This window comes from Cyanistes caeruleus, chromosome 1, assembly GCF_971803275.1.
Source record: "Cyanistes caeruleus chromosome 1, bCyaCae1.hap1.1, whole genome shotgun sequence".
In the NCBI taxonomy this organism is placed as follows: Eukaryota; Metazoa; Chordata; class Aves; order Passeriformes; family Paridae; genus Cyanistes; species Cyanistes caeruleus.
The window spans coordinates 132971376-132984103 of NC_141701.1; the positions used below are offsets into that span (position 1 = coordinate 132971376).

The following is a 12728-nucleotide window of genomic DNA, read 5'->3' on the forward strand; positions in this document are numbered from 1 at the left end:
TTGCCCAGTGCAGTAATTACTTCATGTGATTTCAAGAACAGTTGCTAAAATTATTTTACCATCTTTTAAGAATTTTAGTAGATGGATGAAACAGTTTAAATCGCTCCCAGATAATGTCATAAAATAGGTTTAAGATTACTGAATTTAATTTTTCCTTTACACTTGTAAAATTTTCTGTGACATTTTTTTAAATAAGGTTTTTGTATTCAAATAGAAAGACACCGTACTTTCAAACATTTGGTTCTTTGGCCAACTTTGCCACCTAGTGGCTGTAATTAAATAGAACAGCGAATTTTCTGTATTTTTAAAAAAGCACAGCACTGCTGTCTTTTTTTTCCTTTGCATTGAATTATTCGAGGATTTTTGAATTAGGATAGTATTCAGATGCAACTGAATACTGAACTGTGAATTGTTTTTTCCTTTACTATCCCTGTGGCATATATAAAATAAATTATCCTTTAGATATCATCCCTACTATGTAGAGAGGAGAAACCTGCACCTGCAGTGTTTGTGCTTCTATTACACTTTATAGGCAGGCTGAGTCCACAGTAGGAGTAATAAAGACTGTGTAAGTATTGTTTTCTCCTCTTCCACTTGCTCCTAGTTCTGATACAGAATCAGGTCCAAAATAAATAGAAATTAATATGGTTGTAAATTGTAATTTTGTACGTTATACATGTGAGCCTATATTTTTGTGAAATTCTGTTAAAATAGAAGCTTTTTAGCAGCTGTTTCCTCAGTCTTCCTACTCTGTGGTAGCACAGCTGCTGTGAGCAGCTGCAGTAGGCAAGAAATGTGTGGTGGGTGCAGTAATGAGCGCTAAAACCTCTGGACAGTGGTCCATCTGACATCTTCTCCCTGGAGAAACCACAAAGGCAAGGCAGTTCCCCAACTTATATGTAATCCTCCTCTCCTGCCCCACACCCTTTTTTTTTTAAACCAGAAATGTTACCTTTTGGGGTTTTTTCTTCCTCATACACTTTGAGCTGACCTTGTTTACACTTAGTAGAAATTTGCTTAAAGAGATGTGTTGAGGGAAAATGAATTCTTTCAACAGAATAAGAAAAAGAACAAAAAAAAAATATCTTTATGCATTACATTGACATTGGAATTAACAGAGATATTTAATTTTGGAAAATATGATAACAACAAATAGTATTTTAGACATGAAATACTGTCTTTCAGTCTCTCTTGAAAGGTCCAAAGGAAAACAGTAGCTATTTGAGCAGCAGAGCTACAGAATCATGATTTCATTTTGCTCTATGTCCTTTTTATGTCATATATCCAGTAAGTCTTTCTAGGCAACTGCCAGCTTCTGCTGTGGCTGTTTCAAAGTTATATGATACACATATATCCATATAGTATGGTGGCAAAGCATGATATGCTTGTATATAATTTAATATGATATTTAATTATCAAGGGTGGGTGTGTGTCTCTTATTTTATCCATCTTCTAGTAGTTACCAAGCCTGTAGAAACAAAATGTCCTTGAAGTTAATGGTATTTGAATTATATAGACTGACAGGTAGAGAATCTGATGTGGTGGTGAAAGGGAGGAGGGTCTGCTGCATGAAAGGAAGACTCATGGAATTTCATAAAGCTTTGTTCCCTTAGAAACCTTACCTAAAAAACTATGGGAAAGGCTATCATGTAACTTGATCAAAATGCAGCCAAGAGAGCATTCTGCATACAATAAGAAACTACAGTAAGGAACTGAAGCTAATAAGATACAGCATGGACATCTCCTAATACTTCTTAGCATTCATATCATCAGATTCAGCACAGAAAATTATTTAACTTTTCAACTTGTTCAATAAATCCCTAAAGTACAGGAATGAGTAAACATAGGACCAGGAAAAAGAAAAAAAAAAAAGGGAGGGGGTGGTGAAGATTGTCTTTAATGAGAAAAGAGCAAGTCCTTGACTTTTGAGCTGGGGACAAGGGAGAGGTGTTGATAGTGTCTGAGATGGCATGAGCGATGACCTTCACATGAAAGAGAAAACAAAGATGACTGGGTGTAGAAGCTGCCAAGTGTGCATTGCTAATGAGATTTCTGATAACATCTGTATATGCATGGTATGACCTGAACTGGGGGCAGGACATACCTGAGCATTAGAGTTCTCAGGTGGAAACAGTAGGATTGGAGATTGGAGCAAATTGGATCAAAGAAGAGAGGGTACCACACAGAAACATGATGTGCTCAAACACCTGTCCAACAAGAAAACCCGAAAAGCAGACTACCAGTACAGAAGGTGAGGGATTCAAGTACAGAATCACAAAAAAAGAAGTTGAAATACAGTTGATGTTTATGGGTAAAAAGAGACAGTGCAGGCCAAGGGAACAATGAGGCATAAAGAATCTAAGCTAACATGTGGATAACATGTCTCTAAGCAGAAATCCCTTTACAGAAAACTAGATAGCGTGGATACCAGATCGCATAAAATCTCCTTCTGCATTGGAGTGATGGGTTGTTCTAGTACAGTAGTCTAACTGTAGTTAAATTTATGCTAGTTAGGGGTGTCTCAGAGAGCCTATTGGCTTTTTGAAGGCCTTTGTTTTCCTTGGTTTTTTAAGACTATATCCTTGACTACTTGCATTTGTGTCAGTTTATGTGAATGCTGTCTGTTAATTTGTCCTCTCTTCTTCAGTAGTGTCTGTGTTACTGCCAGTGGCAGAAAATTCCAAAATTTTATGCCTGATGCTGTAAGAAATATTTTATTTGTTTGACTTTCTAGGAAATCAGTTTCAAACAAGTCAAGTAACGTTTGACTGAACTGTAGAGTCAGTTACAGTTGACTGGTTACAACCAGTAACTGGTTATAACTGGTTATAACCAGTTACAACCTGGTTATAACCAGGTTATAACTGGTTGGTTATAACCTGGTTGCTGGTTACAGTTCTCTGACGTAAATCTGTGTGAGAACAGCTACAGCTTGGATGATAGCTCAACAGATTCATATAAATCTTGGTTAGTGATCATCTAAAAGAAATAGTTTATTATCTGTCTTTGGATTGCTTTCACCATTGAGAAATAAGCTTGAAAATATTGCAGTTTGCATTACTGCTCTATATGAACAGGCATAGTAGGGTTTGCATATATTGCTTCTTTTCAGAATTGACTATGATAACAATGAGAGACTGTTTCATTAAAGGATAATTTTTAAGCTATTTAAGTTATTCTTACTCGGTAATTACATGTGCATAGATGTTGTAAGCAAAATGTAAATATTGGTAATTAATACATGTAAACCAGCATAAATAGCATAGTGATAGATAACTAAATCAAAATATTTCCAGTTAAAAGGGTTTTGCTCTTTCACCGTCTGTTTAGAAATGGTTACGTGCAACTTCAGCAGCTTTATAAGAAAATAAAATTAAAAATTGAGCCATACAGCTCTGAGGTAGAGGCATCCAGCATGAAGTTCTCTCTGAACATGGAGACTCCTTAGCACTGATATTCTTTTCCAGAGAAAGGCTGGAAGAGAAAAAGACATTTCTAACATTAATAGAAAGTCAACAACATTCTTTTCTGACGGAAGACAGGAAGGTGGGAGCCATACTTTGCAAAAGCTCGTTGTCAGTGATTATATCAGCAAACTGTTACTTAAAAATGTTATCTGAATGCAGAATTCTTGAGATTGTATTGAGTATTTTTTTTTTTTCATAGTAAATTTACTTAGTTTTTTTTCCTGGACAATATAGATCATATATACAGTATAGATCATAGATACAGTAGAGTTGTCAATTTGGAATGCCATTAAAAAAGCAGCTGACCGAGGAACATTGTTGCGGTCTTTTGAGCAGTGGAAGAGTTAGATGTCAACAAAAGCAGGTTCTTGAAAAGCCGTGGGAGGAATTGAATATAGCACGTGATCAATAAAATGTCGTGTGGAGAAAGATGACACCTCGAGAGATTCATAGATTCATGATTTCTTGAGAGAAATCATATTCTTAAGTTATTTCCAGCAGTTACTGAAAGCCAGATTTTTTTTTCCTCTTCCTGTGTGTAATTATTGCATAATACATCAGAAATGCTTTGTAAAAGTTGGACTTTTTTTGAGAATCCCATATAGGTTTTTAACCTGTAATTTTGTAAGCAAACTAAGATTTTTGATTTGGCTCTGATTTTTAAGGGGGAAGGACTGCACCACTTTCTCTACAGTTCAGAAAACCGAGGGATCCAGAAACAGCTTATTCTGCCCCCAAAAAAAGAGATATTTTTGTTATAATTTCTCTGTCAACATAGTTTAGCATGGATGCTTAAATACTTAAAATGTATTATTTGTAGGTAACTGAGTGGCTTAAAATATCTCAAATCAGTTTCTCTGAAGTGCTTAATGTTAAATGGAAATAAGTAAATGAACCTATTTAAAAACTGACCAATATGCCAAAAACATTTAGCTAAAAATAATGCATTATTTCACAAACACTGACTCAGATAAACTGCTAAGAAGTGAGCCTGAAAAGCTTTAAAGAATTACAATTAGAAGAAAATTAAACATTTTGATTTAAATTTAGGAATCTATTCACATACTTAGAAGTTATGATGCAACTGGTAAAATGAGATCTAAATGTGTGTATAAATTTTTAGGGGGTGAGGCCTTTCTGATAGACAGGGATTTGCACTGAGTATCCATATGACAAAGTTGCCATCCCAGAAAATTGAGTCTAAATAATCTTTTAAGAGTCATGATGATTAGGGAAGGTTTGTAGAGACTGTAAGAAAACAAATATAACTACAGTCTTCATGAAGGATGAGAAAAGAAGAAGGATCTGGGGCTCTACAGGCTGGCCACCTTTACTTTGATCCCTGTGAAAGTGCTGGAGCAAGTCCACTTGGAAACCTTGATTAAACATATGATGGATAAGTAGGTGACTGGGAATAGTCAGCATACATTTACACAGGGCAAATTGGGCTTGACCACCATGACAGCCTTTTATGGTGAGATGAATGGCTTAGAAGGCAAGGGCAGAAGAGTGGATGCTGGTTTTCCTGCCTCTGGTGTTTCTCAGCACATCCTTATAGACAAAATGATGGAATGAACAACTGAACAGTGAAGTGGACTGAAACTTGTCAGAACTGCCAGACTAAACTGTCTTTAGTGGCATGAAGTCCAGCCCAGACTGGAATCCAGTCACTAATTTTGTACCCCTGGGGTGGTCCTGGAGTCACTACAGTTTAACCTCTTCATTAATAGTCTGGGTGATTTATGCAGAGCATACCCTCAGCAAGTCTGCTAATGCTACAAAACTGGGAGAAGTGGGTGATACTCCAGAAGGTCATGCTGCTATCCACTTGGGCCTTAACAGGCTGGACAAATGGTCTGACAGAAGCCTCATGAAGTTCAACAAAGGGAAAAGCAATGTTGCCCACCCAGAAGAAAATAGTGCCATACACTGGTGTAGACTGAGGCTGATCATCTACAAAGCAGCTTTGTAGGAAAGGCCCTGGGATCCTGGTGGAATCCAAGGGAGCGAGAGCCAGCTACGTGTCCTTGCACCAAAGGTCACCAGCCTTCTAGGCTGTGTCAGGAAAATTTCTGCTAGCAGGTAAATGATCTCTCTCTGCTCAGCACTGATGAGACACATCTGGAATGCTTCATCCAGCTCTGGGTTCCCCAGGACAAGAGGGACATGGACATGCTAGAGTGAGTAAATCAAAGAGCCACAAAATACAAACAATTGCAGTTAAATGTAAGAGAAAACTTTTGTTTTGTTTTGTTTTTCCTGTGGGAAGGGTCAAGTGCTTTAACAGGTTTCCCTGAGAACTTACGGAGCCTTCATCCTTGGAGGTGACTTGAAACTCAGATATGGCCCTGAGTCTGCTTTGCCTCGGGGGTAGGACTCAATGATCTCCAGCAGTGCCTTCCTACCTCAACTCTCTCATGGATAAATTGAAATATTAATGTGATGGAACTTTTCTGTAATGGATCCAGAGGGATCCACCATAGGGTGGACCATCATTTTTTTCTGTGACTTTTTATAGAGGATTAGTAGGGGGAAGTTGTGTCATGTGTTTTGGGCTTTTTTCATCCAGGAGAAGGATTCAGCATGGTTTTATTTTGTCATTGCTCTCCTGTGGAGTGGATGCAATGCCATTTGAGGTAGCTAGGGAAGCAGTGCCTCGGGCTTGCTGGCACTGAACACTTCAGATCCATCTCATTATCTTGGAACAGTCACTTGATCACAATTATGGAAGATCTGGCCATGAGCTTCAGTGGACTGTGAGTTGGCAGAGGCTTCACCCAGACACTGTTGGTTAGCTGGAGAAACCAATCAAAGTATTGATAACACTTCTGTGACAGCCACTTTTTCTTTCTTGACCCTTCAGTTTATATAACCTGTGAAATGAAGCACTTAAGGAGAATACAAATAGCTGTATCACTCATTTACCCTCTAAAGGTTCATTCCTATTTCACTTTTCATGCCAGGCTGTTCATTTAATTTCAGATAAGAACTTTTGTTCTTTCTTCCATGCTCTTTCAGCATTGGAGAAGCTGCATCTAAAAACTGAAAAATTAGCCTCGCTGATTACTTCAAAACACTTCTAAATTTTCTGCAAATTTATTGTACCTGTTGGTATATATTTCACTGTTTTTTCCTGCTCCCCAAGTGCCTGTACAAGTCTTTCAAATGTTTTGTATGTGTCTGATAAGCTCCATTCTTGAAGGTACTATCATTTCGCCCTGTATGCAAAAATAAAATCAATCCCTGAGTACATTAACCTTGGTATTGTCTTAATGATAATGGCTAACTAAAAGGTCATTTCAAAAACACATCACAAGAAAAACAAGATTGATAGATTTTTTTTTTTTTTTTTAATGCTTTTTACCAAGCATTTTACTGGCTTGGTAGTTTTCTGTCTTTTAGTGAGATTTTCAGAATTATAAAATTATTTTTGTGTTAGATGTCTTGTTACACTTAGAGTTTAAGGTAACCTGGAGGTTTTTTTTATTTAACAGAAAATGTAAGTGGTCTGGTTCTGTGTTCACTGCATTGCCCTACAGAGACTGTGGCAAAGTCATGCTTGCTGAACATAAAATTTTACCAGATTTCAATTAGATGAGTTTGACTTATGTCCCTTCTATTCCCATATAGTCATCCTTTCCTTACGTCTCCATAAAAAGCAACACAGACTCACATTTTAAAAATTGTCTTTGGTAATTGTTTGACGTAGAGTCATGACAAAGTATTTTAGTAATTGGGAGTTGAAGGGAGAGAGACAACCAAACAGTTCCCCTTCCTGTTTTGAAAGGAGAGATTTAATGGTTAAATTATGAAGTCTTTGGTTGTGAGAGTAGTTGCAGACTAATTTGAGTTCTGATACTGGTTTTGTAAGAGATGCTTATGGTTTCTGGGCATCTTCTTGATTAATTTCAGGAAGAGTTAAACACATATAGATGGATTTGTGTTCCAGTTGAAGCAATTGAAACTTCTAAAATTCATTGCTACCTTTCATATTTCAGTGCAGGAAACACATATGTGAAGCCTATATTCTTGATAATTTCCAAATAAATTTCACAAATCTTTAAAACAAATTAATGTATACCACAAAGGTGATGCATGGCATTTATATTTAGTTATTTTATGTCTGGATCTTCCTCTAGAGTAAAAAATAGTCATTATACAGAGAACTGATTTTTACATACATATGTAAGCTACTGCTGCATTATTCTGTCTAGCTTTATTTCATGAGCTATTTTGAAAAGTGTTTCTTTTTTTATGGTAATGTTCATTATGCCCTACTTCAAAATGCTTTGTTCTTCCTGCTAGTTATCATTATTGGTATTATTGTTTTATTAGAATAAGTCTAAGCAGTCCTGATCTGAAGAGATTAACGATCTGCATTGATTATTGATCTGGTATTCTGCTTTTGAACTGTGAAATTGCTACAAGGACACTTCCTTATGGGTCACTTGGAAGTACCAACTTCTGTTCTTCTTCTGAAGATAAATCAATATATATCAATAATATGTGGTAGGAGGTTTAAAAATAGATAACTTGCATTTAGGTGTATGTATTAGGTCGTTGCATCCACAATTTCCTGTTTTTAATTTTATTAGTCTTACTATGTTTTTTTAAGATGCTGGGAGCCTCTGCAGGTCCAGCTGAGATGAGTTATCAGCAATACATCATCACTAACAATTGTGGCTTTACCCCAAGCGTACATTTGGCTTGAAAAGACCTGTCAACCCATTGGTCCTTAGGAAGGGATGGTTGTCAGCAGGACTGGGGGAAAAAACCTACCAAAAAGTCCCCATTTAAACCAGCCAAACTGGTGATATTTGAGCAGCTAAACAGACATTTTTGTCCCCTAAGACACAGAAATGCTTAGCACCACTGATTTTTATTGTTTTAAGAGGGATATTGTGCATGAGAAAGAAGTGTCAAATTGGCAGGAGGTGAATTTTTGTTGCCAAACTTTGGGCTTGTAAATGTTAACTCTCTAAGTTACATGATTTCATCACGCCATCAGAGGGCTTCCTACTCCAATGGACAGACCCCTTACCTTACACTGGAATGAAACTGACCATTCAACTGCCTTGAGTATCTGATAGTATTTTGCCCACACACAGATAACTTGCCTTCTTTGGGGTCCCCTCTTTCAGGATTAAATCCAAGCCAGTCTCTGAGGAGTACCAGCTTCCTTTTCTTTGCCTTTATGGGAAGATTTAACCCTTTCATTAATCATCATATCAGAGCCTAGATAAAGACAGGATAGAGATAGCTTATATAATCTCTAATTTTCTCACTGCAACTTTAAATAATATTATAGTTTTATAATACTTGTAATTAATATTAGAAGTATTATTATATTAACAATTATTTTAGTAATGATAACTATTATTTTATTAATAACTATTTTAATCCTATTGCTTTTCCTAGTTTTTTAGCAAAATGCCAATGCTGAAAGAGTTAATTATACCTCAGTGTTGAAAAAAGTGCCTCATGTATTTATCTGACAGGAGATGTTTGAGACTCTTAGAACACTGCCATAAAGAAATGAAGGATGGAGTTTTAAGATATGGTGTAGCTATTAAGTCTTTTCAGTATTGGAATACTCAGTCTCTCCCATAAGAAAAGTGATGAACTGTGATCATAAATAGGTTAATTTAATCTGACCTGATTTCAGAAGTGTCCCTTTATTGCTTTAAAGATAATAATTTTTCATTGTATTTGTCCTTTCAAAATTATTATCTGTAAGTCTTAATTATCCAAGTATTAAATTAGTTCTCTAAGAGCGTATTCAGAGTTTTAATGTTCTCTTGAGTTTTTTTTGTAAACAGTATCAGCAGAGGAGACTGTGCCTCTGATGCCAGTCAGGTAGCAAGGCCACTCAGCAGTCCTGCCTACAATTCATGTGAAACACGTCTCGCCAGACAAAGCATCTGCCTTTTTGGAGGGTGGTTCTGTAGTCTTGTGAATCCAGAGTCAATTAAAGTCTGGACTCCGTCGTTTTTCCAGGCTGTTGGGAAGGGTTAAATAACAAATCAGATATGCCTAGGATAGAGCAGAGGTAATGCTGAAGCAAGGATGCTGTTGCTGGTTTGTGCATTGGGAAGAAAGCTGTATTAGCAGCAGCAGCAATAACAGCAGCAGCAGCGGCGGCAGCAGCAGCAAGAGACCTTCAGAAAGCCGGGGTTGCAGTGGTCTGAGATAGGAAGATCCTGTTACGTCTGTGTCTCTCCTAAGTTCAGAATGGTTCATAAAAACCTTACGCCACGTGTAGTAAAGGATGTACAGGAATACGGAATTTGCTTTGTAATAACTGGATGCTGAGGAAATAAAGACGTGCCACTGGGTTTTTGTTTTTTTTTTTTTTACCTTTCTTTTTAAATCATCGGAAACAGAAGAGATTGATTTACTCAGAGAAAGTAAGTTTCATCTGTCTTCATGCTAATTTAAAAGGGATAGTTTTGGAGCTGAAGGGTGACCGTTTTGCTACCTGTTCCCTGGCACCTGGGACTGAAAAGTGAAGAGAAATGTCTCAGAGGAGACAGGAATGACCAAATCGCGGTGAAAGCACACACTGATTGTTGTCTGCTGTCCTCTTCATGCAGTGCTGTGGGCTGGTGCACCGACGGCGAGTACGGGTTTCCTATGTAAGTTTGCATTTGTATTAGAATGATGCTGACTTGTATGATCCACTCCTAATATATTAGATGATACGGTATGACTGAGGCAGGTGTTTTAATGCATAGCTCAATGACTGACCAGAGCGCTAAGTACCTGTGAAGTAAGTTTTTACAGCCCAAAGACACAGGGATCTTCTTAACAGGTATGAGTCTTGACATCTGTTTTCATTTAAATTTTTCATATTCTCGGGGATGTGTTTTTTTAAAAAAAAATTCCTGTAGTATTAGAAGACTGGAAGTATGACCATTCTGACTTCTTTTTTTAAATTGTGTAATAATTCTTGCTAGTAGCTCTGTGTAAGTGGAGTAATTAGAAAAGGACATCTCTACTTAGCCATATACAATAATTGAAAATCAATTAAAGTTATAAGCAAATATGGACTGGGAAGAAAAATTCTGTGAAAGACCCTGAGTAAACATAAAAATAATCTTATGTATTTCTTTCATAAAAGAACAGTTGTACAGTGGCAGAAGTATAGCCTGATGTTTTGCATAGTGTATCTGCTTTCCAGAACAGGGTGTTTCAATACTCAGTTATGATATGACTGCTCTGTCTTGCAAAATGGCTGTCTCCAATAAATTCCACAAGGAAGGCCAGCACCAAAGCTTGAGTATTAGTAGTGAAAAAGATCATATACTAGCTGAAGCATATCTGAGTTATACTCAGCTGACTTGATAATCCTCAAGTAATTAATTTGTTTTAACATTCCTCTTCTGTTTTTCTGTTCATTTGTCAGACAGGATAAGAAGCAGGAGGTTTCAATGATCAGGATAAGCTGCAAATTGAAATTGCTGAGTATTAGCAGCAAGCAGCTTGTAGCTTGTTGCACAAGAAAAGAGCAGAGGTATCAGGAGGTACATTTCTGATGTCACAATTACTGTGCATTTCTCTGTGTCTTATAAAGGTCTTTTAGAAATGCTGGAAAATTTGTCACAGAGCAAGCAAGGTCATAAAGAGGTTCAATCTAAGTCAAAGTTTGTGTAGGGGATTGATGGAGAGAATTGAATTATTAAAACCCCTGAAGTCTCTCCTTCAGAACAAATTGCAGAGATGTAAACAACTGGAAATGTGAGTGTGGTCATAGTTGTTTTGCACAAAGCTAATTTGACTTTGGGTGGGTTTTGTGCTCACTGTTGCAACAGTTGATACTGTAAGAAGCAGGCAGAAGTATGGAGTATCAGATGAGATAAAGGGAAGAACTTTTTACTCTATTTTGTATAAACTATACAAAAACCTATATGTAGTTACTTTTAGCCATCAATTCAGTATAAAATCAAAACTTGGATATCACTTATGCAGTACTTACTTGATAATATTCCCACAATTGTACAGAAGTCGCAATACAAATACATTGAAAACACTTCTTAGCTCTCCCATGCCAGTGGAGTTTAGGGCATATGATAATAATGTCCTCTTGAGATGCATCGCCTACCCTTTCGTTTCTCCTTGTCACTGTTATTTAACAGTAGCACCAGGCACTTTGAATATTATCCAGACAGAATCCCATGAACTCCATCATTTCTTGATGTTTGTGGTTAATAGTGATAAAGGTGCTTAGTGGATGTTTTATAAAGTACTCAAGTTTGTACCATTTTGTATAAAGGCTATTGTGCAAAGCTGATGAATCTTGTGGTATTCTGAATATCTCACTAACTGTTTACAAAGGAGAAGGTTGCTCAGTCTTAGTTAGGACAAGTGAAATGAAGTTTGCCCTTGATCTTTTTGGTCCAAATGCTATTACATGAAAGATGACCATGTTCTTAAATAACTTAATTATTATGAAAATTCTCTCTGTTGTTTGAATCCTTGATTATCCAAACCTGTTATTATTAATTTTTTTTGGCACTCCCTATGGCATTGGACTAATTGAGGTTATACTGTATGATTCCTTTGGGATCAAAGCACCAAAATTAAAGTGAGGCAAGATATGACCCTTTTTATTAACGTGTGACTCACTGGGGAAAAACATTAGACTTTTATTCTGGGTTATTAGTTTACAGTTTTGAAGTTGCTTATGAACTGTAGTTGTAAATGATCTGTCTTGGAAGTTTGGCCTGTGTTTTTTTTACTTTTTGTGGGAGTTTAAGGTACTATACTTTATGTAACTGAAACATATGACCAAACCTGACTGACTGTTGTGTGCCAACAGTACAGCTCATTCTGGTCTGGGTCCTAAAATTTGTGCAAATCTTAGGCACAATCAATTCCTTTGATGATATCTTGGGTCTGGAATAGATCACTACCCTTAGTACACAGGCTCCCGTTGTTTCTTTGGAGGAGTAGCATTGTTGGTAGAGAAGATATCTGTATTTATATATTGTTCCTGTCTGTGATCTCCTGCATGTTGGACTGTTGGGCACAGAGATTAGTCCTGCATCTGTGTTCTGGGATAAAACTGAAGGCCTGGGTGGGTTCTATCCATCTTTACCTTCTCTCCAGGTTTTGCAGCTAATGAGTGGCGTGCTGACCACACAACGTTAACAAAATTTAATCTGGCTCAGGCATTCTTGGTTGGCTTGCCTGATCATTGACTCTTCCTTCATCCTAGCAGTGTGTTACGCCTGAATCCACAAAATTTCCACTCTTCCTCTT

General features: G+C 37.0%; 1 protein-coding gene across 5 annotated transcripts in view; it reads left to right on the plus strand.

Annotated features, from left to right (window-relative positions):
- CACNB2 (calcium voltage-gated channel auxiliary subunit beta 2) overlaps positions 1–12728 on the plus strand; it is a 247490-nt gene that overhangs the window by 55953 nt on the left and 178809 nt on the right. Inside the window, exon 1 of one of the 5 annotated variants that reach the window (XM_086859714.1) lies at positions 2835–2967. The exons of the other annotated variants lie outside the window; for them this stretch is intronic. The gene's annotated coding sequence lies outside the window, so the exon portion shown is untranslated. Of the gene's footprint in view, positions 1–2834; positions 2968–12728 lie in introns of those variants that run through there. 5 annotated transcript variants of the gene reach the window in all.